This window comes from Aulostomus chinensis, chromosome 8 (genome assembly GCF_037954235.1).
Source record: "Aulostomus chinensis isolate RoL2024-O1b breed Wild chromosome 8, RoL_Achi_v1.0, whole genome shotgun sequence".
NCBI classification, from domain to species: Eukaryota; Metazoa; Chordata; class Actinopteri; order Syngnathiformes; family Aulostomidae; genus Aulostomus; species Aulostomus chinensis.
In genome coordinates, this window is record NC_141327.1 from 20,304,463 (window position 1) to 20,331,276 (window position 26,814).

Sequence of the window (26,814 nt, forward strand, 5' to 3'; positions counted from 1 at the left end):
TTGAAGAAATTGGCTTTTTAATTTGAATGTGAAAAGAGAAAAAGATACAGAGATTAAAAGGCCATCCTACTATGACCAAATTCTCTGATCCCTACCCGCCTTTGTGAGGATTAGTTCCACCACCTAACTCTGAACATTCTGCCATTTGTGTGTATGTGGAAATAATTCATGGTAAAATGCTGTAGAACATGGAAAAAAAAAAAAAAAAAGCACGAGAGGTGAATGTAAATTTGAAATAAAACAAGGACCTACAAAATGTGCACTGTAGTTACCAAGAATCCCATTGACTTCAGCCCTGCTGGCCATTTTCCTTGTTTCCAAAATGCAACACGTGTTTTGGTCCACCACCGCATTAAAGAATTCATCAGAACAAGACGGAATAATTGAAGGCCTTTACTCAGCATGGACTCCAGGCGGGCAGACCGAGGAAGAAGTCTCTCTCTGGGTAGACTTCATTGCTGTATGTTCAAAGGCGCTTCTAATTGTGTGCTCTCTAAGGTACTGTATGTACTTGGGTTGGCCAAAATAGTATTGATGTACAAGAATCGAATGTGTGTAGTGCGTAATCACGTTCAACCCCAAACTTTGACTTTGATTGTTTTTCCAAAGGCAAAGAACTTATAGCAGAGCTGTTCTGGGTCCCATTCTAGATACGTGGCGTATTACATCAGAGATCCACAACCCAATTTTAAATCCAATTTATGCAACTTCGGGATTGCTCAGGGCCCACAACATCAAGAAATAGTCAAAATGCAACATTTTGCAATAGGCAAAAATAATTCTTACTTTTATCTGCATGCAAAACAAAAACAAAAACTGCATTGTTTTAGACCCAAACTACAAGGTGTTAACATAAAGTGGACGAGTCTGCAAAAAGACGACCCTTGGATACCCAGAGAGCCCATTCTCCATCTGATGGCTTGAGGTGAGAGGTCGAGGGACCTCCATCTTGAATTTGGAGCTATATTGAGCCCTAAAACAGACAACCTAGGATAGGATTTTCTAACTTGACCGTTTTACGCGAATATCTACCTTTTAAATGCATTCAAACTATGACTCTCCTCAGATTTAACAGACACAGCTTTCTGTCTTTTGTGATTTTCCATGCTTTGCTTTTTTCCTTTTACCCTAAAATTCTCTCAGCTGCATTTGCACTACTATTGTTCCCCCTGAACTATCAGTCCAACTAGTAAATAATATTTATGTTATTTATCATTTTCCTATGAATTGCTTAATTGCTGGTAGGACACAATTTCAAAAATGAGCGTTTGGTGAAATGAACTGAACTCATCATGTCTTAAGAACCATCCATGGCAACTCCCACTGGCTTTTGAAAGATAAGTGACTGTTTTTAATACGACACCCACAGCTGCAGTGCTTTTCATCATGCTGTCATTATGTGAAATCAGTGCTGCATTACAACTACGATCTTTGTAAGTATCTGATTAGTAACTTGACGATTCATTAGGTACAGAACAGGTCAGACAATGGGGTATAATCTAAAATCCTGTAATCCGCTCATCACAAGGATTATAAAGTCCCCTTTTTTTTTTATAAGCCAGTTTTCCTCATAAGAACAAGCAGATAGGTTTTAAATACAAAGGGGAAAGTAGTCTAGGACTGCATGGATGTACAAAGTCACACGATGTCAATAAAAGGGGGGGAAAGTCTGGATAGAGAGGTGGAGGGAGCAGTGGGCGGATTAGGTGGCGCTTTTTCAAGAATAATGGGTTAATACCAAGGGCCTTTAATTTCTTTTTGTTTCACACGTCTAGAAGAAATAAATCACACATCTCTAATTTTCTTTTCCTGTGGGTTGTTTTGTTAATATTGATTGTGTGTGTGTGTGTGTGTGTGAGTGAATATCGAGCTTGTGTGATTTCTCCAAAAAGCTCTAATTTAGTTTCATCTGTACAAAAGGACATTTCCCCAGAATGACCGTGACTTGTCAGCAGCTTTTTTGTGTTTCACATCTTCGACCATGGAGCCCACTTCCATTCAGACAATGACAGATGGTGCGATTTGAAACGTCTGCACCTTGAGCTCGGAGGTCAGTTTGAATCCATTTTTGAATTTTTTGTCCCCCCCCCCCCCCCCACACACACACAATTTGGACAATCTTTCTCTACGATTTCAGGTCAGTTTTCCTTTCTTGGTAAAGATAATGGTCGCACGGGTCTTAAAAATATAGAGAACTGTGGTCCGTTGGTTTTAATTCTCTCCTCCATCTTTATAATGATACAAACACTGACCTAAATTGTCATAAACCTTTCTCTTTTTAAACTGATGAATGATTTTAAGAATAAAAAGACCCTTGATGCAGTTCTTATTAAAGAAAAGACATGATCTGCTCCCGTACAACAGTTCCTTTTTTACTTCTCTTATGGTGAACCACTTCCGGTGTGAGTGTGGCGAGGGGAGCCATGTTAACCTACTGGACTCGTCAGACTGCAGCTCTACTGCCAGTTCACACTCAAGTGCTCATCATTTTACATTCTTTTCAGTTTTTCCACGCACAAAAGGATCAAGATAAAACTCTTTAGAGATATAAGATAAATGATCATAATGTAGGTAGTTTAATATTCCCAGCTTTTCAACAGTCACGTGGCTGACTATATACAGTATTTGACTTTTGCACAACAAATGAGCGGTAGTGATAACCTTCACGCTGGCTGGAGCAAATAGCAAATCACCTTGCGAGTGTATAATAAATTTTATGATTGTGCGATTTGCCTCTCTCGTCTGATGAGACACTGGCTGAGACAATGCAGCCCCAGGCTCAGTGTCAACTAGCGGAATAAAATAGTTGTTTTCAGGAAGAACATTATTCTTATTAACAAATGACATTTTCTCACAGCCGGTTTGCAGGTGAAAAATGCTCTGACTTGAATCTAATATAAAGCTGAGAGATGAGATTAACCTCAAAGTTGAAACATTTCAGAACGTTAACAAGAAATATATCCCCAGCTTCATAAACATTTCTTTTACCATCAGTGATTGAAAGCGTGACTCACTTTATAATCCAGTGGTTTAATTATATGGTGAGTCGGGAATTGACAGTCATGCACCTATTAAATGTAAAGTATTTATTTAGTGGAAATATTTTCAGAAATTCGTTGCACTACTTGATGTATCATTAAGTTCTGCGGGCTTTTCATTTGTTTTCCCTCGATCGAAACCTGCGATTGAATCTAAAAATTGACCTGTTTATGCCATAAATACCTGCGGATGGACATGTGAGGTTTAGAGAATGTGTCAGGATTGTGGTCAGCAGTTGAAAATCTAGACAGAGTAGTGATGGAATCAAGAACTGTTGATAAATTCAATCCGTAGAGATTATGCACAACCTAGGATACATTAAAATGAGTTGGGGGGGGGGGGGGGTCATTAAATCAAGAGCATTAAAATGTCCCTGTAGATCCAAATGTTGTTTGACATGATAAACCTGTTGCCTCTAGATTTGTTTTACTGGACATCTATTTTTTTACTTTTTATGAAAGTGCTCTCTAAATTGTGTGGAGTTGCCACTTCAAAGAAAGTATCATGTGACTAATTTCTTCTATGCTTAACTCAAAGTACTGTACAAGTTTTGGAGTACACACTGACCAAAGTAAGAAAGAAGAACTAGTGAGGAAGTCGTGCTAATTTTATTTATTTATTTTTTTATCTCTACCAAATAAACAAAATCTATATACAATCAGAAAATGTGGCCTGTGGTCCAAAAAGACAGAAAACCAAACAAACAGAAAAAAAAAACAGCACACACTGGCTTCCCATGTGGATAATGACATGAACTCGCTGACTTTTTACACAAAGTTCTCTTAATCAATTCTCCACATGCACAGACAGCCCAGGGCCACACAAACAAACAAAAGCACTTTTCTAACACTGGTCAAGAGTACCTCTAAAAAGTTGGATCTCCACTTGACTGAACAAGTCACATCCCATCCACTTCAACATCCACTCACTGCATCAGAAGATTTTTGTGTGATTCGATTTTTGGATTTTTCCTTCGTCCTACTGACAGAAGAGGTCTGTGAATAAAATTGCTGAGAGTTCTCTGAATCCAGACCGCACTGACATAACAAGTTAAAAAGGTCACCTTCTATTTCTGTGGTGGAAAACATGGGGTGCAACAGGAAGTTGCTACCGCGATGAATTAAATAGTCATGGCTAGATTTTGAGGGTGCATTGAGTTGCCACAACTTACCTTTGACAACTTGCCCGAAGTGTTTCACACCCCCTGTTCATTCGAATCACACCGTTTGTGGGCAACTGAGCATGTGGAAATGCAGCAGTGGTTTATTCTTTTTATTATTATTATTGCAGCTTGCAAATAACTTTCACATGCATGACCGCCCCCTACTGGATTTATGCCAATGGTTCCACCTCATTCGTGTGGCGTTTTACATGTTCTTCTATTACCTGATGAGATAAATGAATTTGCTCACCAAAAATCGGCATTTCTTATCTTCACTGATGAACGTCAACGTGCTTTGCAGAAACTAATGATGGTAACCTTTCATTCAGCAGAAATGGAAAAATGACTTTTGAAGTGTTTAAGATCAGATCCTTGATTATATTGTTCACCTTTTCCAAAATATACGTAATTAAAAAAAAAAAAAAAAACGAGGAAAATCCAATCAGTTTTTCTTCCAGTAAAACAAAATGAAATGCAAAGCTTGCATAAATTTAGAATCAACCCATTTCGACCGACTATATCAGGACATCCATCCGTCAATCTTCAATTTTTAGCCGCATGTGAACTATCGATCTACAAATATACATTAGCTTGCAAGGGCAAATGGAATGTCGGTTTACTTTGGTCAATTGCCTTTTCGCAAATTTGTAATTTGGTGGAATTGGGATCTGTGACAGCTCCAGATTATTTTCAAGGTATTTTTCCAGAGGATTGTTTTATCATCTACATAGAGCAAAGTATTTGATACACACACTTTTTTTTAGTAATCCAAGGACATTCTTCCTTACTTTGTTTCCTTAATCCGTATCCCGTTTCACTCAAATAAGCCTCAACGCTGCAGTGAGACACTCTCGAAACGCTGGACGTCATGAGGTGAAATATTTTACAATACAGAAGCACAGTCATGCAACCTGTGATTGCAATGGATGACCATCCCGTGCACACTTTTAACAAAATCCTCACGTGGCGAGTGGTATCAGTATTATCAACAATGGTGGAAACGAGGATCCTAGAGAGGGTTCTCTCCAGGCCACTGCAGCGAGTCTCCCATCTATTTGGCATGGATCATCTGGGATTCACAGTCTATCCAGCTTCACACGGAATGATGAGCACTCGCTGCACAGTTGCCTGGATCAGTGGGAGAGATAGAATCCCTTGCTGGAGTTTCCCAGCAATTAAAATGATTGTATCTGTTGGAACACATTACCAAGTCAGACAGACTGTTACTGACAGTGTAAATGCCCTCCATAATTATATTAGAAATGCGGTAGATGACAAAACACTGCACACAGTAGCTCAGCAGGCTCCAAAAGCACGTATGTGAATTCACACCATAACCTCGGATGTAATTTGGACACATTAAATGACAAAATGTTGCATGACATACTCACTCTATAAACTTTGAAGATTATCTTATGTCATGTAGAAAATAACTCATTCAACTTGCGGTGTGAGCACAGATTTATTCCATTAATATAATTACTATGGACAATATATTTCCCCAAATGATCCGTGCAGGGTAAATTAATTAAGGACATAAAAATTATCTCCATATCTGAAGTCATTTCTTTTCTCACAGCTTTAAAAAAAATATATTTTTAATTGTGGTGAAGAAATGGTGAGGATGGATTTAAGCTTGCATTTGTTGAGTTCTGGGCATGTAGAATATAATGCTGTTTTGTTTACTGAGGGCTTTTATTAAATGCTGCTGAACATGCTGAGAGTGAACAGAAGCAGAGATAGGTGCTATTTCTCTTTCTGTCTCTGGTCATGTGATCTATAATCAATAGAAACATTTATAATAGCCAAAAACGAATCCAAGCGGAGATCTGAAGTAGTAAAATCAGCTTCAGCTTCACCCACGTGTGTGACATCCAGACATCCATTTAAGGCATCACGTTGTGGCTCCAAATGAATAAAGACTTTAAAGAGAGAGTGGAGGGGGAAAAAAAAGAGATGTCACCACACCAATAAATGGTGTAAAAGAGGGAGCACAGCACAAAAGCAAAAGAATGATAAAGCGGAAAGCATCCGGAAACCATTTTAAGAAGAAGAAGGGAGAGATTTTTTCTTTAATCCCTGTGAGGCAAAGCGACTTAATGGAAACTTCCTCTTATCTGGCATGATGCAGGGACCTTAGCATTGCCTGTGCTTCACTTTGATGTGCCTGAGAGAGAGAGAGAGACCACTAAAGACTGCTTCGCCACATGCACGCACACAGAAAGCCTCACAACCCTTTTTGTAGGCTACACTGTTGCAATAGATCTTTGCTGCAAAGATATGCTGCTCTAAAAATGTCGGGTTTATTGTTGCTCCAACCTCCCCCTTAATATATGTAATGGAAAAAAAAATAAGCATTTCAAATCAGATCCCATGTGTTGCCCATAGATACTGCTACTGTGGACTAATGTTGCTAACTCTTCTTTTTGTTAAGTCATATGAAGTAAGAAGTGAGGAAACGGGCGCTTGCATTGAGTGATGCAGCTGGTGCCAAACTGCCGGGACGCCAAGTGGGTTCACAAGCACGGCTGAACTGTAGTCAGACACTTTAAATTCAAAGACAACGCAAGAAAAAGTCCTTCAGCTACGACAGTAAAAGCTTAATCTCCTCGTCCGCCAAGAAATGCTCTATTTTTGACGTATTTATGCCTGTCATGATCATATCCCACTTGACTGTCTGCTGTTTTGACCTCAGGACTTGAGGAGAAACACCAGGCAGATTCTATTCTAACATGGCTGAGTAATTTGACTCTCTCCAGCATCGTCAACGTATGTTAATTATTGGGAAAGTGCCATTTCAATTGGACTGCATTTACATGTGTTTAAAAAGTCCAGTTTCAGCCAAGCTTACATATTAAATCAACTTTTTTACCATCATGTAAATATACTGAGTGTGTTGCTGTAAAAACAGTATGACAAGCATTGTAAAACTGTGAAACATTGTAACTTGTTTAGTTTTTTTTAAAGCTGTGGGGGGAAAAATGGTTATGGAACAACATGTTTATTGTTGCTTAGAATCAACAAGACATGTTGTCTCGTATAATTATCTCCCCTCACAGCCAATTTGTGCAAGGGGGAGGATTTGTGCAGCCTGATAAGTTTAGGAAAACACTGCACATTTAACATTCACTTTGTTAACATAAGGCATGTTTTGTTTTGGTTTTTTTTAGATGAAAATGCAATTTAAAACATATGTAATTTTAAACGAATTAACCTCAGACGCATCGGATGAGAATGCATCCTTCGTACGGTGATCAAGAGACAAGCTCGGAGGCTAGAGACATGATTACAGTACTTATATAGCTATGTGTGGAGTGGTTTGATGAAATATTGATACAATTGTAATCACAGGCTTCCTTTGACACAACAGAAGAAGAAAATCCCCTGCAGAGCCAACAGTTATTACCAAAGTGAGAGTAATTCTAGTTCTGATGGAAGCAATGGGATTATAATGAAATATTACAGTAGCTGCCCACACATAAACTCTAAGTAAAGAAAAGCACAGACTAAATGATTTTGTTCATGACTAATTTGACTTTACTCACATTAGGAGGACGCATCATGCGGTTTATCCGTTCTGCATACCTTATCTCATCACTTTTCATGTGATTGTAGCAGATGGTGGTGGTGATTAGCCAAACAATGATGCTAAAACTCCAACGCTGACCTCATGACCCCATTTGCTCACGTATTGAAGCCATGGCTGATGTTGCCTGGGGATGGTTGACATTGTCTCACAGCACATATCCTTAGATGATATGAGATATATCATGTCAGAGCAATTCTTTTGGAAGAAAAAGAGAAGAATGAAAGCAAGAAACAAGCTAACAAAGAAGTTTGAGCATGAAGCCAGGAAAGAGAGGAGAATAGAAGCAGAGAAGTGGAGCTTATCCATCTTTCAGCCCCATTTTACATATTACATGTTCAATACACAACTAACACCAGACTAAAGGACCTCATTGTCAGTGCTGCATATTTTTACTTGAAAAGCAATAGTTGAGGACATCATTCTATCCACTGCCATAAACTAAGATATAAATTATTTATACATATCATCATACAAATGTTATTGCTTTGTGAGAAAAAAAAAACATTGTTTCACTACTCATCTTATTCTTGCCTCAGCCACACAGACTCATCTTTTGTTCAGAGGCGTACTTGTAAATAGACCCAAGTTCATTTCTTATTATAAGAACATTGAAATACCTCACACTGAAACCTGGCTGTATCACAAAAAGAAAGACAGAAAAGAAAAGAAAAAGAAAAAAAAATGACCCAGCTCACTCAGACAAGATTAGAAAACAAAGCGACGTCACAGACTCAAGGATATTAGCAAGATTATCTTTCTGCTGAAGCAACGCATCACTTAGCTTCCCCTCATATATACTAATCTCTTTCAAAATCTGATATACACATAAATCTTACTTGACTTCTTACGGAAAAAGGTATTTATATCGAAGTTAAATATGCTGGCAGAACACAAAAACCTCATATGCTAACTACACGGATCCCTATGTTATTGCTGTCCCACCGTGGCCTATTTTATATTATATATTAGAGCAGAACTGAAATTATCTCTGGGTATTTTCTGTGTAGAGACCACCTTCTATAATTTTACCCAACAGGCATTTAGGAACAATTGTGTCAGCTTCTGTTTAACCAGAGCCAGACTACCACTACTACTACCACTACTACTACTACCACTACTACCACTACTACCACAACTACTATAAATAATGACAATAATACTGGCAGCAGTACTGGGTGTTCATAAGGATCATGCAGGCAAAAGAAGTCTGCTATCACTGATCTACTCTCTGAAGAATACTGCTAACACCATGGGGGGTGCAGGGGGTGGGGTAGATGTAGAGTTAGTAACATGCATTGATGAGATATGAATGCTTACAGATGGAGAGGGAGAGGAGCCCAGTGCATCTTGGGAGATTAGTAGCTACCATCAGCATATTGAACCAAAAGCTTTTCTCATCTCGAGGCCTCTGTGTTCCAGCAAACTCTGTTCCATCCTGTCATCAGACGTTTTCGCTCTGTAGCACTTTAATATTTTAGCTTAAGCCTGAGAGCCTGCCTGGACTGTCCAGTTAATTATTTCTATTCTTTTCCAATTTCTTTAGCTGTGCAGTAACAAACTTTTGGGTGTGGAGACAGTGAGAGTTGGCTGTGACACGTAACAAAGTCCTTCATCCATGACCGAAACTTTCTTCAGGCTTCAACTCAGATTTTAATTCTATTTTTAGGAAACTAGCACACTACAGTTAGACTCACTCAGCCCTATAATATAATAATTCCACAATATGTAATTTGTAACACAGCATTGGAGCAGCTCTAGATCGGAATTTCATTTGGCCTCTTAAGCATCATACTGTACTGCATCAGAAAAAAAAAAGACCTCATTAATAGGAGCAGCATGGCTCAGAGGTAGAGCGGTAGCCTAGCAACCAAAGAATCGCTGGTTCGATACTCACTTCCCTGAGTGACCATGTCCAAGTATCCTTGAGCAAGATACTGAACCCCGAAGTGCTCCTGATGGCCCTGCAATGGACTGGTGACCTGTCCAGAGTGAAACCCGCCTCTCACCCAGTCTCAGCTGGGATAGGCTCCACCCCCCACGACCATTAAAGGACAAGCGGTATAGAAAATGGATGAATGAATGGCTGGGACCTCATTAATTGCAAATATGCTTCTGTGAAAGAAAAGCATGTGATGGAATCGTAGTACATCTAATAGTAATGTTGGTTTAACGGTTAAACCAAGAGATTGTTTGTTAAATATTATTAGACACTTTGAAGAAAAAACACACCACAGAAACGTTGTCTCTCCTGTATGAGAGCCGTGAAGTCATTGACTCTTCTCATGGTTTCTCATTATCAACCACCAACTAAATCCTACTTTATATTTTGAAATAGCAAGGCCATGCTATTGACCGCCTGCGGTTACTACCTAACTGGATGAATAAACAAGCTGCACTCTGCACAGGAGAAGATCGCATGCATGATGCATGATGGGAGGATGCAGGGCACCAGTCAGAGGGAAACGGGCATGGACCCGTGGGCTGTCTACAAGGATCAATTTACAACCCCAGCACATACAGTAAAACAAAAGCTTTGGCTGTGTGTGAGAATGCGAGTGTTGTTCCATGAGTGAGAGAAAAAGGGAAACGAGTACACTGTAAACGTACAACTGGTAAAAAGCTGTACCGGCATTTCATGTGACATTGAGATCATTTGTCACAGCTGTTTTAAGAAGCGGACGAGTTAAAAAAAAAAGGGTTTGGGTTCAATCGTGCATCCGGCACACAGGTTTCCACGCAAGTTGACATTTAGCCTCTAGTATCCTTTAAAGAGTAAAAGAACATTCATGAATGGACAACATGCAGCTTTCAACTGAGGGAGGCTTCGTGGTGCACAACCCTGCAGATTAAAATATGAAAAAAATATATTACAATACAAAATATTGAAAGTTTAGAATTCAAAATGGTTATGACTTACTAAATTAGCCAACAGCAGTATATACTTAAGTAAAGATTTGACCTGCCATGGCAAAAAAACAAAACAAAACCAAGAAAGAGAGCAGCAGTTCAAAGATTGATCCCTTTTTCCAGCAACATCATTTCAATCCATGCGAGCTGAAAAAAAAGAACTTCATACATTTTCACATTAGTATTTCCTTTGATTATCAACGACCCAGAATAAAGAAGTAAACTACATGAGCAGATGAGTACTCTGGTCATGTAGGAAAAAAGAATAATGTAATTGTTAATCTTGAATACCTTCAGTTCATAAAAGCAGGAGATTGGCATTTGTGAGCCTTGGACCTTTGGTTATGAGAACATTAGTAAATAAATATAATTACGGTTCTCAGAGATCCTGGCAGGACCACGCAAATCCAGATTAAAGTTTTCCCCTGTATAAGTACCAATAAGTATCAATTGATATTCACAAAGGATGGTTTGAAGCTCCTCACCTTCAGGCGGCTCGATGTATTGTGTACCACCTCCGATCATCAGGCCTGGTAGAACTGGCAGACTATCAGGAATACTAATGTGATGATTATGTCAAACAGATGTGTCAGAGTGCAACAACCAGCTCCAGGTACAAGCACCACAGCCTAGTTTGGCTAACAACCTCCAGCATGGGGTCCCTCAGTGGAATACCAGCATGCAAGTTAGTCACACAGGTGAGGAAAAATCAAAGTGGTATCTAATATTCGGAGACAAAATGTAAGTGTACTTTAAAACCGGTAGGACCTCCACCATGTATGGCTTGTTTTTGTCCCCCAACCCCTCCATTCGGTTATGCTGACATCAGCCAGGTAGGTTTTGGCATAATCCTGCTAACAGAAAAGAGAAGTCATTAAAACAGGAAATAACAACGGCTGGAAGTAAAAACAAAAACAAGACTTAGGTGCCAGAGCAGGGTTTTTACACTTGGAACATTAATTTATACTTGTTTAATTGGTAATTAAACATGAGGAAACTTTAGTGTCAAAATTTCATGAAACACTTTTCACATAAAAGAGAGAGAGAGAGAGTTTGAAGTGTCAGACTGCAGGTTGCGGTGGTATTTAGAGTGATAGTCTAATGAGAAGGAGGTACAAGTGCGAAACCACAGTAACTTGTTTTTTCAAGGTCGTCTCAGAGGAAGACTTGTGGCTAGACATTGTGATTTAAGTCACTTAGTAAAGCTTTGCCTGCCTTGAAAATGAATTAATCAATGAGCCCTTTTTTGGTAGCAGAGAGATTTTAAACATTCACATGGGTTATGTTGTTGTATATGAGAGCGCATCAGAGGCAGGCAGAGGAACTGTCAAGAACTAAATCAGTGAAATGTTGCAGATATGTATTTTTGCAAATCAATAACAACCAATTTGACATTTCCTCCTCTCCGCCTCTAACTGGTTCAGCCACCCATTTTCTGTAAAGTACAAGACTTGCCTTTGCTGATACACTGCAGTAACTCAAGTGAATTTCCAATTTTCAGAAACTGGCTCTAGGAGGGCAGTAACATTAGCTGAAGAAATATAGAAATAAAGCTCTCACTTGGAGAGACTCTGGCCCCTTCAACTTCTGGAACAAGGAAGAGACAAATAAATAAATCCCAGCTCAGACAGAACCCTGGTTAAAAATGACAGCACATCAGTTACAAGGAAGTAGAGGATCATGAAATAGTCAATAATTGGACACTAGAGTCGAGAAAACTGAGCCTGACAAAAAAAGGACAAGGTGTCTTCGTGTTTGCTTCATCAGGCCCATAGACAGTTTTCCAGCCTTCAAACTTCAAACGCAGCTTAAATAAGTTAGCAGTAAAAATTTGACAAAAAATAATAAAAAAAAAAGTAGGGAGAATGAACAAACTGTAGCACACTATCAGTGCTTAAAAAAATGACATTATCTGTTCTGGGCTGCTGTGGATACATCAGGGCAGGCTCTGGGGAAGAGACACATATGTAAATAAAAAACATGCATATACACAGATTTATTCTTAAATTACTTGTTTGAGTCATTTCTGAGAATTCACTGCATTCACCATTCTTTTCATAATTTTGTTTTCCTCTCAAAAGAAATCAAGCCATCATGCAGACCTCCCGTACCTTTCGCTTCACAGGGTCAGTATGGATAGAAACCTGTCCCTTGGCCGTAGGATAGGCTACTACGCGCAGGATTTCATTTGTAATTTTATTATGTGCGTGTGTGTGTGTTTGCGTGTGTTTAGGTCTACAGGCATACATTCAAATATTAAAAGCTGTTCTCCCAGCAGCATCAGTCGCTGACCGCGGGACCTGCTGTACTGACGCACAACTAAGACGTGAACACGCAGCTGGGGCGCAGTCATTTTTACACATTCTGGGGTGTTCTCAGGTCACTACTTACACCTCTGGATGTGTTTCTGTTGATCCATTTCTGAGAGCAGGGAAGAGAGTCTCAATGTTTCTTAGTTTCACATGATTATACAATAATCCATCGTCCATTGTCTTCCGCTTATTCCTACATTAAGGGTCGCGGGGGGGCTGGAGCCTATCCCAGCGTCAACGGGCGAGAGGCGGGGCTCACCCTGGACAGGTCGCCAGTCCATCGCAGGGCCAACACATAGAGACAGACAACCATTCACACTCACAGTCAGTTTAGAGTATCAATCAGCCTCGTCCCCAATTGCATGTCTTTGGACTGTGGGAGGAAGCTGGAGTACCAGAGAGAACCCACGCAGGCACGGGGAGAACATGGAGACGCACACAGAAAGATCCTATGCTGGAGCCGGGACTCAAACCCGGAACTATCTCGCTGTGAGGCAGCACTGCTAACCACTGCACCGCCATGTATCCTATACAATAATGAAAACAGTAATTAATAAAATTTCTCCCAATACTACATCATTATTTCCTCACATATGAATGAAATGCACTAAAGATTAAAATAAATTCTGCAGGTAACAGGTTTCTATACAACTATCCAAATCAACAATTGCTGGCTCATTGCTTCTCTCACTTACAACAACAAACCAATGGTAATCACTGGTAACAAACAAGTCAAAATAATTTTTTTTTTCTCTATCTAGAAGTGGCCTTTACACTTGTGATTGCAACATATGAATAACCCTCTCACTATTTTGTTATCCTTTAAAATGACTTCTATAAATACAAAAAGCACATAGGAAAATACAAAAAGGCACAAATAACTTTTTTTTAAATTATCATGATCAGTAACCAGTTTTGTTTGCTTTATGTGGATTCAATTTCCACTTTCTATTGGAGAATTTTCCCTGTGGCCCTGAAAAGATTTTTCTTTGTGTGTGCGTTTGTGTGTGTGTGTGTGTGTGTGTGTGTGTGTGTGAGTTTGACAGACATCATTAAGCACACTTTGAAAATAATTTGCCTGGGATTCCATAGGATACGTTTGTAATTTCCTCGAGCTTAGGCATACTTAGTATGCCCTGAAACTCCATCCATTTCTCCAGCCATCCATGCATTCAATTAGGTGGAATCCTCAGCAAACCAGGTAGGCTTTTCAATCACTACATGCTTCTTCCAAATGCAAGCAAGAAACCATGTAATCTACAAATAATTGGTGACGGGTCTTTGTTTTTATGCACACTGTGTAGCCATGAACTCCATATTGTATATGTGTCATTTTGCTATGTGAGCCCATTATTTTTTAAGACAGGCATAATTTCTGTGGTTGAAAGACATTTGGTGAGGAAACAAAAATAGAAGAAATGGCATGTTCATAGAACTATTTCAAATACATAATCATTATAAATGGTTTGACACCTTTACTCAAACATCACCAATAATATAAATTAGAATAGATAATGGTAAAATACAATCAACTAAACTGGAATATCAAACTAAAGGAAACACACTGCTATATTATGTAATTTTGCTGATCATGGCTTTGTGTTGCCTTGTGTTAAAGACGATGTAATATTACATTTAAAATTCGTACTTTCTCGTAAAGTAAGTATAGGGTACGTAAATTAAGTCTCAGTAGGTTAAAGATCTGATCACACAAAAAAAACTCCAAAAATGTCACCTACCACCTACCTAAATCATCAATTGATCAATCGATCGATCAATCAACCAATCAATCAATAAAATAAACATTCACAAATTGAGCTATACTGGACACGAGATGTTTCCTATCATGAGCTCAGTCTCAGTATTTATGGACTGGAACCCTCAAAGTTCTGTGTGCTGAAGATTGGTTTCCAATAGTAATGTCACAAGTCACAGTTGTTGACTCTTCCAATCAGCTTCAGTGTTGACATGAAATGTATGTCCATGGGAAGGTTTGTCACGGAGCTCCACAAGGTTCTGTTCTTGGACAAATACTATTCACCCTATATTTGCTTTCTAGTGCAGTATTATTATTAAACACCCTCTAAATGTTGTTTAACAGTTGATGCCTGATTGTACTTAATAATAAAACCAAATGGAATCATTTGTTAAAATCCAAAAGAAAACTTATTGCTATTTGAACCTAAACATCACAGAAAATACATGAGAATTCAGTCACGATCTATTCATCCTTATGCTGAGAAAAGGTCAGTTGAAGTTATTCTGCCAATAAAACACTGCTTGAGTTTCACAAGAACAGGCATTGATAAAGTGAATTTAAACAAATGAAAAACAAAAGCAAAAAAACAACAAGGTAATAAAAGCACAAAATTTTTCAGTAATCTTTGTCTGAAGTAATCTAGGTGTCCTTAAACCATTACATGTCAAACTACTTTGAAAATGTCAGACATAGTGACACCCCTCCATGTTTCTAGAAAAGACTTTCCTATAGTTTGATCTGGTTTCGGTTTGTCTTAAAAATCCCCCCTTTCATGGGGAATTTCCCATGATGCACTGTTCTCCTCTCCTCCCCATTTGTATGCATTCACATCTCATTAATGCAATCTATATCTCCTCTCTCTATAATTTTATGCTTTCTCCCTGTTAAAAGACACATTTTCCTCACCATTTTCACCAAATGCTTGTTCACAGGGGATTGCTGGGTTATAAATTCATTGTAAATTCATACAAAGCGCAGTCTGCTTTGTATGAAAAGTAACATGAAATGTCACATTATGTAAAACTGAGTTTGAAAGCTCTATAGAGTTTCAAATGACATGTAGTATGTTAAATTGTATTAAATCAAAATTCAGAACCTTTATGTGAAAAGTGGAGGCCCTTTGAAGTTGTCTTTAATCATGAGTGTGAATTTCTAAATAACATTTTTGTGAAGTCGGAAGCGGAATATGAAAACAAAATGGTAACCTTAAAGTTTAGGTTCAATAGTATGTTTCCCCAAGAGTAGATATCTAAATTATAAAAGGTTTTGAACCATGTAATTAAGCTATTAAAGAGAATGTGGGTGACATGTTGCGCGCGCGTGCATGTGTGTGTGTGTGTTGCAAGCAATATCACCACTGAAAATATAATTAGCATAGTTCTCATTATATATCATTGGAGTGTTGTTGGTCATATCATGGAGTCTTAAAAAGCCTCCAGGAACAGTATTATGTTACATGTGTTTTGTTACGCTATTTATTGTGTCAAAACATGGATTGTTAACCAGAACAAACCGATAAAGCAGTTTTTCCTCATCCGTGGTTAATGTTTGCACATGACAGGCCATGCAGAATATTGGAATAGAAAGAAAACCATTGTTAGAACGATAGTGCTACAAAGGCTTGTACTCCGCCAAATACAAACCCAATCGCACAAACCTGATATCCACTTGGTAAACGTGGTTTTCGGGATGAATCTAAATCAGTGTCTATGAAAATGAGCAGCTCTCTAGGTTTACACGATCTTTTCTTTTTATCACAACAGCGTAGAAAGATGATTTGGGAGTTGAGACTGTATTGTACAAATCTGGAGAGGAAAATGATATTTTCCGTAATCAGAATTCGGTTTTGATAATGTGCTTATTCTCCAAAATGTTCATACTTTGTGAAAAGTGGGAGGTTTTAACAAGCTTGATGAAGATCCAACAACTGTTGAGTTTTGGAAGGAGAGGAGAGTGGAGAAGAGAGTACAACCGAAGATGAAGAAAAATTCATGTTGGAAACGGTTCTCATTTCATCAGCAGCTGAAGTAGACAGGGCTACGGTCATGGCAAGAGGGAGGAAGAAAGCAGGTCATAAGGAATTAATTATGGGGGGAAATTATTATTGGGTTCTGAGCTAAGGGAAAAGGGATGAAAGAGATGAGGTGGTAGCAAATCTCAGGATTGAGCAGGGAAAGCAGGCATGATCAGTGCAAAGGCTTTTCTCTCTTAATGGGTGCAAACTTTTTTTTTGGTTGACTGTGAGGATGAAAAGACACAATTAAGAAAAATGACCAGCTTATGCCCAGCATAAATAGTGTTTTAATAAGCCATAATAAATAAATATAGTTCCCCTCATTAATTCAATTCAAAATTCTTTCCTAATCAACATAACGCTCAAATCCAAATTAAATTTTCATGGTCAAACTGCACCAGTTTTTAATATTTGCTATTTCTCCACTGGGCGCGACTGTAACGATACCAATAAAAGTGGAATTACCACCATATTGAGACGCATCCCTTCATTATTCAGCTTGAATTCAATGGAATTTCACCAGTAAAGTTGCCCTCCACGAAATATTGGTACATCTCCATCGGCGGGCCCTTCTCGCAAGAAGGACTATTCTTTTACCTTGAATGTCACTTGTCACCCTTCCATTCAGACCATCTCACAGCCTTAATTGGATTCCTGCGCTGATCTTACATAATTCATCAGATACAGCTCACATTCACGAAAAGATAATAGAGCAACACAAAATCACCGCTGCAAACTCAATGAAAGGAAAACAAAAAGTCATCAGCAATTACCCAGGGTGAACTTACTATTCAATGTCTATTTATAAGAATTTGTGGTAAAAAATGATAGTTAAAGAATAGATGATATACAGCAGGTGGCCAGGAGGTGCAGTGGTCAGCACTGTCACCTCACAGCAAGAAGGTTCCGGGTTCAAGCCCCGGCTCGAGCACAGGATCTTTCTGTGTGGAGTCTGCATGTTCTCCCTGTTCCTGTGTGGGTTCTCTCTGGTACTCCAGCTTCCTCCCACAGTCCAAAGACATCAAGAGGGGACGAGGCTGATTGATACTCTAAATTGACCGTAGGTGTGAAAGTGAATGGTTGTCCATCTCCATGTGTTGGCCCTGTGATGGACTGGTGACCTGTCCAGGGTGAGCCCCGCCTCTCACCTGAAGGCTGCCGGGATAGGCTCCAGCCCCCCTGCGACCATTAACAGGATGAGCGCCAGAAAATGGATGAATGGAATTTTACTTTCCACTTCTTGTAATGCCTCAATGCTTGACTAGTCTGAAGGAGAAATTCTATCACACGTAGCCGTCATCTTCTCGGCCTTCATTTAACTGTCGTCGTGCAGTTTCACCGGAGAAGCTCAAACAGTTCACCTCTGCTGATTGATGACTGCTAGTTGAGTGACTGGAATTACTGTTCTCACCTCTGTTATAAAACAAGCCACCTCAGCACACAGTAATTGCCTGGTGCTCTGAGGTTCATCAAAGCATTAAGTTATTGGCTTGATTAAAGTTATTAGTCACATAAAGAAGAAACTAAGCTGGGAGGATATTTTTTTCCATCTTTTTTTTTTTAATAATGTGGACAAGGACTGAGCGAGGACATCGCTGATGCTCAACACCAAATCAACTGTGAATACGCACACTGAATGTGAAAACACCGGCAGAAATTGCGATGTCCCTTTCACGATCAAAGAAAGTTAACAGACATAGGAGAAGGACAAAAAAACAACTTAACGAACACGATATCACTAATGCTTTGGAGTGAGCTGAAAAGCAAGGTTACGTGTTGTATATTAAAATGGCACGAATGCGTGCATTATCTTAGAAGTTGGGTCGTACTTGGTGGAGGGGGTGCAAGGATCAGCATGAATTCATGCATGAATACTTGCATGTAATGGTATTTCATAAATCATCAGACATGTTCCATACAGGATTGACAATATCTGATGCATACTGAAATGCAAAAACATTACATTATTCATTGACAGGCATTTCCATTATTGTAATTACAGAGTTATGTAAGGCTGAGTTCATCCAAACTGTTAACTGTCTTCCGTGAAGGGATAGATAAAGGAGGAACAACTTGATTTCAGAGCTGAGACACTTGAAAGTCATGAAATACAACGTAATGATCAGGCATGTCATGCCCAGTTTTTGGGTGGGTTTTTTTTGGTGTTCTCAAATCTTACCATTTAAATATAAACTATCAATATCACTGATGCACATTACACACCACAGAGGTACCAGTGTGTACCCTTTGGAAGGACAAGTACACTTTCCACTCCGTCTGTTAGTCTAAGTGTGCACTCAAAGACCTTCAAGACTAATATGTGACTTGTAACAAATATACATTTTGTTCTCCAGTCGTAGCTCTTTCTTAAAATTAGGGGTGTAACGATTCATTTTAACAACGACTCGATTCAAATCACGGTTCAAGGTTGCCAATTCGATTCAAGGACGATTTTAATTAATTTAGAACGACGCGATTCGATTCGATTCAGTGTCTTGAAATCGATTCAGTAACTTTTTGCCAAAACTTCAACTGTTGTGACTGTGAAATAAATACCTGGATACTGGACAGTTCAGGCGAAGTTTCAGAGATCTCTGCTGTTTGTTGTAAAAAGGTTCAAAATAACGGATATGAACAAGAAAACGACAATGAATGGCAAATGTATACCTTTTATTTGAATAAACAGTTCTTTGCAAGTTGCAACATAACAGCAAGACAATAAAGTGCATCGAAGTTCTTTTCAGGTTAAATGAACAGTTATTTAACCTGCTATTTCTCACATTATTAAAAATCAAAAAATAGTGCACTAATATTTCTTTAAATTAACTGTTGTTTCCAACATAAAACAGTACAATAAAGTGCATCAAAGTTCTTTTCAGGTTAAATGAGAAGTGGTTGAACCTGCTACTTCTCTCATTTTTAATAAAGAAAAAATATTGCGCAATTTTTTAATTTTTTTTTTTAATGAACTGTTGTTTCCAACATAAAACAGTACAATATAGTGCACCAAATTTCCGGCAGAGTTTCTTTGTAAACATGCTGGCGAAACTTGAGCTTCATGCAGAGCTGGCGTTACCTTGCTCTGCTGCAGCAGCGGTAACGCTAAAGGAGTCCCCTCATCTTCTGTCTGTTCCTGTTTTATTTTGAAATTCACTCTCTTTGTATCTGTTTGCTGTACTTCCTTTGTTTTTATTTATGCGTTATGCTTTTTAAACCTTTTAGATCCGGCCTTCTTGTTGTCTCTGCATGTGGGTCCAGCTTTACCACAAACAACAAGCTCATAAACAGAGCTTAAATAAAGTGAGTTGTTGTAAAGATTCAAAACTGTCTGGCTCAGTGGTTCTAAAGGTGGATCCACTCAGCCAATCAAGAGCTGTCTGCATGAACCACTGATGGTGATGTGACAGAAGGGCTGCCACTGACCAGCTCAATGACCTTGTGTACTGGACATCAGCACAGACTAAAGATTGTGCACCAGTCTGCAAGCACCCACCTTTGCATTGGCATTCTGAATGACCACCGCTGGCACCACTGTATCTGGGAGCACCCTGGCTCATCAACTCAAACATCAGACCATGATTAGATGGCACCAAGCTGACTAGTTCAAGGGTGGAAGCAGAGGAATTACAAACATCCCTTCCATCTTCCTTGTATTTGCTTCTTCGTCCCTTGTCAGAGCTTGTGGTGCAGGAAGAGACTCAGTCCTGTGCTCACTAATTCCACCACCTGCAGTGCTCAAAGAACTTGTGTCTGCGTGCAGCTGAGACAGAAGAAGAAGTACTTGTGGGAGTCAACAAAAGAATCAGGATCTCTGTTTGGAAAAGAGAGAGAACGGTGCACATAGAAGCCAAATGGAGTCACGGAGTCAAGACAGAGAGTGTGACTGAAAGAAACAGTTCCATGTTGTAATGATCGTTAATAATGAAGAAATTTGACAAATTGTGCGAATAGAAAAGTTCAACTGTATCTATCATATTCAGTGTAAGACAGTATACCGCTTATCCTGTTCAGGGTCATGGGGGTGGAGCCTACCCCAGCTGATATTGGGTGAGAGGCGGGGTTCACCCTGGACAGGTCACCAGTCACAACCCTTTGGTTGCTAGACAGCCATGCCACCTCTGAACCATGCCGCCCCATGGACTTAATGCTTATCTCATATTTGTACTGTGACATTAGTGCACGGATTATATTTTTTATATTAATGCATGGCTTTTATTTCTCTTTAATTCCCTAACTTGAGGAGACACAGTGGTGCAGTGGTTAGCACTGTTGCTTTACAGCAAAAAAAGTTTAAGGGTTCAAGCCCCAGATAGAGCACAGGGTCTTTCTGTGTGGAAGTTGCATGTTCTCCCTGTGCCTGAGTGGGTTCTTTCTGGGTTCTTTATACACATGTCTATTTTTTTTTTTTGCCATTTTATTGCTGTCAACCTGGGGGAACTAAAGCCTTTAGAGTAGAGGACACACACAAACACACACACATACACAACACACACACACTTTTATCCCTGGTTGTTTTAGTGAGGCAAACTGTTGATGCCTTAAAAAATTTAAATGTAAATTAAGTGTAATTTTGGGACAAAGAGCTTCCCTGATCAAATGCCAAAAAAAAAAAGTTTATAAATTGTGAGTGTCCTGATTTAATCAGCATGCTTGGTCACCCTGTTGTTGGCAGGAGAAGAGATATTTTACAACTCTGTAATGAAAGTTACTCTTGAAGTCACCGAGTTGGCAACAAGAACAGAAAAGAAGGGAAGAAAAAGAAAAGAAAATAGGGAATATATGGAAATTTGTGAGGTAACTATTTAGATAATGACACTGAAAAAATGACTCTGACTTTTACCTCTAAAATAATTGTATTGATTTATTTCCCTTGGATACAATTTGGGAATTTGCTTTGTATCCTGCAGCACAAGGACGCATTTTATAGTTATTGATGCTAATATTCATCAAACATCAAAGGCTTATTAAAGGTAATAAATAAATAGATTCATCTTTGGGAGCTGGCTGATGACTCTGTATGTACGACTCTGACATTGTCCCTTCCATCTCACAAGTGAAGCGGCTAAATTGATGGGTTATTAAGGAGGGAGAAGATTAATTGTCTTACATCAGAATAGATGACAGTGACCATGGAACAAAAGTTTACGAGAATGATAAATGCCTCAGCAAAGCCCGGAAGGTGTCAATGAGGAAAGGAAAAAAAAAGAAAAGAAAAAAAGACAGATTCAAGCTCTTGATGGAATCATTTGCATACACAAATTATTATTGTTTTGGTTGTGATATGGCCGCTGTCAGGCTCTGCTGGTGAAGACCTCACACACAGACCTTCCTCCATCATTAGAACTGTTGTGCATCTTGACAGTAAGTCTGTCATTACAGATTAATAAACATCGTCAATTCTCCTGATTAAAGCACTTTATTTGCATGTGGCACACCATTGTTAACACCTAATTACTTATGATTATTAATTACATCCGTCTTAGCGATAGGATCAGTCTAATTGTGTAAAGACGTTCTATAGTTTTCAGACAAATTATCTGCCACACAGAGACTACAGGTTTAACACTCAATTTATTTATTTATTTATGGGGAAGCATCCATAGCCTTGATGAGTCAAGCGATCCATAACGTCTGTCAAGATTTTTTTTTAAATTAATTTATCTATTTTTTTCCCAGATGGTAAAAGTCTAAACTCTGGATATCAGATTCCACTGATCAGTGAAAGTAAGTATGTTGGCTGTCATTTTGAAACATTATTAAAAAGATCAGCTACAGGTTTTGTTTTGTTTGTTTTTTTTCAGGCTACAAACACATCCCTGATCGACCGTTCTTCCACAATAAGCCAATGTACAAGCAAGTCACTGACAAGTCAGACGGCACGCATCACTGCATGCATCACATGAATATCGCCGTGTGTGTAAAACCACAATTAACTTGTGGGAAGAGAGAACATGCTGCTGTGAAACCAGTTTATGTACTAAAAGCCACGTAGCCTCAGTGGTTCAGGTCTATCGTTACATCAGACAATTGCTGTCAGGCATCATCACGCCTGATTCATTTTTAGTTGTATAGTTATATGGATTCAGTGGCTGTGAAAAATATAGTACAGCCCACAAAGATTAGGTGCCAAGTTCATGAAGAGGGTTTCCCAACATGAGGATCCTTATTGAATCAAATTCATGTTGCTGTTGTGCCTGTTGTAGCAGGGAAAAAAATACAAACCCAAAATGTGATTATAAAAACCAGGAAAAAAAAGTGCTACAGTTGTCTTGACATACTGTCCTTAAAGTGGCTGTATAGGTGCAGACTAGCCTGGTTTGAAAAATAATCAAACACACACACACACACACACACACACACACACACACACCATGTCTTATTATAATTATTCAAAAATAAGTGACTGCCACTCGCTTGCAAATCATCTCTGATATCAAATCCTCATCAGCATCATAAGGGAATGTGATGATGTCACAGGGTAGTCACAAACTGGAATGTCTTAACTGATCTTATGGGGGTTTAGTGTATTTCCTTGACAACCACTAATCACTCATCCAAATGACTTCACACACATCTGACTTCTTTCTTGGGACTGCAGAAATTCATCCGCCAAGTCTGAAACAGATTGAATGAATGGTTGACAAGGAAGAAGGGGATTACGCTACACAGATTGGACTGATTACCTTTCATAACTCAAGTGGAAAAAAACAGATGAAGTAAATTAAGCGTTATGCATGTTTTCCTTGACGTTAATGTTGCAAGAGTGTAAAAGATTGTTTGATATCAATCAAATCTAGGAATGTGGATTTCCAGAATGGTAAACACAATGAAACTACACTAAGAAACTACAAAGACTGTGTGATTTCATGATTCTAGTTTATTCTATTCACTGACAGTAGATCTCTGTCTCTCTTTAAAGTCAAAGTGTCTTTTGAATGTTGTAAAACGGTTTGATCTGTAATGATCCCTCTGAATTCCAATGTAGAAGCGTGTAAGTTCTCCAGGGTGTGTTCTCAGCCTACCTGGGCTTACTCTATGCTTGGTTGCCCTCGGTAAATAAGGCTGTTGTTTTCTTCATTGAAGCAGCGTGCACAACTATCAAGCTGTGCCCAGACATGACATCAAACCAGCAATGCTGGGGTTTTTGTTGTTGTTGTTTTTTTCTGCTACCAAAGATGGAAGCAATTTTGGATAATAAGGCTGTTTGCTAACTTTGTCAACTGCTCCGCATAACATTTCCACACAATCAAATCTGAAGTCACCTTTTATGAGCCTGTCAATCAAGTTAGGCGGCAGAAGCACCATGAATTATATATATATATATATATATATATATATATATATATATAAAAAAGTAAAAAAAATAAAAAAATAAAAAAAAGTAAAAAAAAATATATATATAAAAAGCATCAATAGTGCATGGGATGTGTTCAATTAGACCTTGAACATGACGTACGCGAGAATGTGAATGCACATCCTCTGAGCGACATGGAACTGTTTTCACGCATGGTCGTGTTCTCGAGCGTGTCACCTGAAAATTCTTAACACAACAAAGGTTTGGGTTCACTTCCATTCAAAGTAATCAAGGTTGACAAGTTCAGTGAAGCTTAGCTTGAACTTTGTCACCTTCTCATTCAAAGTAGAGCATTGCATCATCTGTGTTACCCTTTAGAAAATGTCTCTGGTGCTGCAGAGGTCAACATTCCTTTGGTTTGTCTGTTTTCACCATGTTGGTGTATTTTGGGATTGTAATTAACGGAGTTCATTTTTAAATAGGTGTTAACTGTTAACATTCACAACTCGAGCCTGCACACCTGCAGTATTAAGACTGACCACTTGTAATCTTGTTGCTCGGGACAGATCTTAACACCGGCAGTGCAGAGTTCTTCCAGACTTTCATCCTGCCATACAACACCGTAACGCTAATTTTTGGATAAAGCCCAAACTGTATGTATCTAGTGATCACAACGATACAAATAATAATGAATCACAACCAACAAAACAAGGTACATAAATAAAAACAAATACACATTCCTCCTAAGAAGACCTGATGCCAGACCTCTCCATCCTCCTTCCTGCCCCTACACCCTTCCTGTCCCCCACCCTCCTGTTTCCTCCATATGATGCTTCATCTAAAAGCCAAATCAATCAGGAAGACACTGCAGGGGATCAAACCCTGTCCCAGTAAACCAGAAGAAACCTAAACCGTGTCTTTTGCTTGATAATAACAATTGCTTGATAGTAAAAATTGAATTTCGAGTGCCCCTTTAAGGCAAATTTGCATAATACATGATGCAAGACAACATTGGAAAAAGAAGAAGAGAAGTATTTATTTATGTTAACAATGGAAAAGGCAACTGTAGACAACACTGCTGAAAAACACAATTAAACTGTAGAAATGATGGGGAAAATTTTCAATTACACGTATGACCTTAAAAGACTGGTACTGAAATTTAAAGGATATCATAAAGCGTATTTCCTCATTTTTTTGAGTTGTAAACAAAGTCCCTCAAGTGATGCAGCAAACACCTTTTCGACATTTGCAGCTGAGGCGGGTGAGGCTTGGTCCAAAGGTACCAGGAGAGGTTTTAGCCGGTCCAAAGGAACCAGATGAGGCTATAGCTGGTCCAAAGGTACCAGGTGAGGCTGTAGCTGGTCCAAAGGTACCAAGTGAGGCTTTAGCTGGTCCAATGGAACCAGGTGATGCTTTAGCTGGTCCAGAGGAGGCAAATGAGGCTTTAGCTGGTCCAGCAAGGTTTTGTCTCGTTGTCTGAGGGCCTTCATTCTCTCGTAGACCTCTTTGCAGAGTACGCTGAGTTTTTCTCTCAAATAATCCTGGTACAAATTGTCTCTGTTCTCACTGCTGTGCCCGTTATTCTCTTCCCTGCTATTTTTTTTTTGCTTACCCAGTTTATTTCTATTTCATCTAAACTATTCCTTGATTTGTCTCCTTATTTTACAAGAGTACATTTCTCAGTAAGAGCAGCAAGCAAAAACAAAAACGGATCCATCTATTGCGGTCACCACAAAAACACAGATGAGATCCATGGCTCTGTGTGGACCTGAGGGAGCCTGACAAGTCAATCTGTCTTTCACTGCTTCATATGGAGGAAACATTTATTTATTCGTTGGGAGGTGCAGCACTTTCCTACACTTGACCTCCGCAGTGCATCATCAGGTGCAACAAGGACAAGCACAGCTTAAAGTTTGCATTGGAAGTTATGATGTTGTAGCAGTAACATTCAAATGGGGATCTGATCATGCCATTCCTCCACAAACATGTTTCAATCAATCAGATTCTATTCTATTTATTCACGTCATGGGAATGTGATAATTATCTAACTAGCCATGTTTTGAAAGGGGATTGAAGGGAAAAGAGTGTAAAAGTGTATGTGGGGTTGTTCCATTTATCAAAATGTAATTAAAATCTAATAATGGCCAATAGTGCAATTTTCACACCGCAGGAAGTTGCTATATTTGTTAAAGGATAACTGTAGATCACAATTCAGTTTTAAAACTAGGGCTGGGCGATTAATCGAATTTTAATCATCATCGCAATAGCAAAACATGCGATTAACACATCGCAAAACTCATGTGTCCACGATGAGAAGTTCATTTTCACATGCTACGAAAATAAACCAATCACATGCGACGTTGTTCAATTAGCTGCGTGTTCGGCCCATGACATGAATTGGTGGTGTGGTGTCAGCTACATATGCCGTGTGTGGTGATAGCCGACACTAGCAAGCTAGTGGAGCCGAGGGCAGGCACAATACATGGATGATGATGCAGAGAAAACTAGCGAGCACGAGGAAAATGAAGTGGACCTAGTGGCGAAAAAAAAATAGCTCCTCATTCGGAGCTATTTTGGGTTCAAACGAGACGACTTCATACAACCCAGGTACTGTGTAAAACATGTGGGGCGGTCGTGGCAACTATGAGGGGAAACACGACCAATCTTCATCAACATCTGAAATACCACCACAAAGAACTGCACAAACAATTCAAAGACAGCCAAGACGCCAAACAGCC

General features: G+C 39.1%; 1 long non-coding RNA gene across 2 annotated transcripts in view; it reads right to left on the reverse strand.

Annotated features, from left to right (window-relative positions):
• Positions 1 to 3,562: 3,562 nt before the first annotated feature.
• LOC147257552 (uncharacterized) overlaps positions 3,563 to 26,814 on the reverse strand; it is a 106,544-nt gene continuing 83,292 nt past the window's right edge. The window contains exons 4-5 of one of the 2 annotated variants that reach the window (XR_015117482.1): positions 7,787 to 7,949; positions 3,563 to 5,391 (exon numbers count right to left, since the gene is read on the reverse strand). This is a non-coding gene — a long non-coding RNA (uncharacterized LOC147257552). Of the gene's footprint in view, positions 5,392 to 7,786; positions 7,950 to 19,496; positions 20,594 to 26,814 lie in introns of those variants that run through there. The other variant, XR_015117481.1, reaches the window with a different exon arrangement.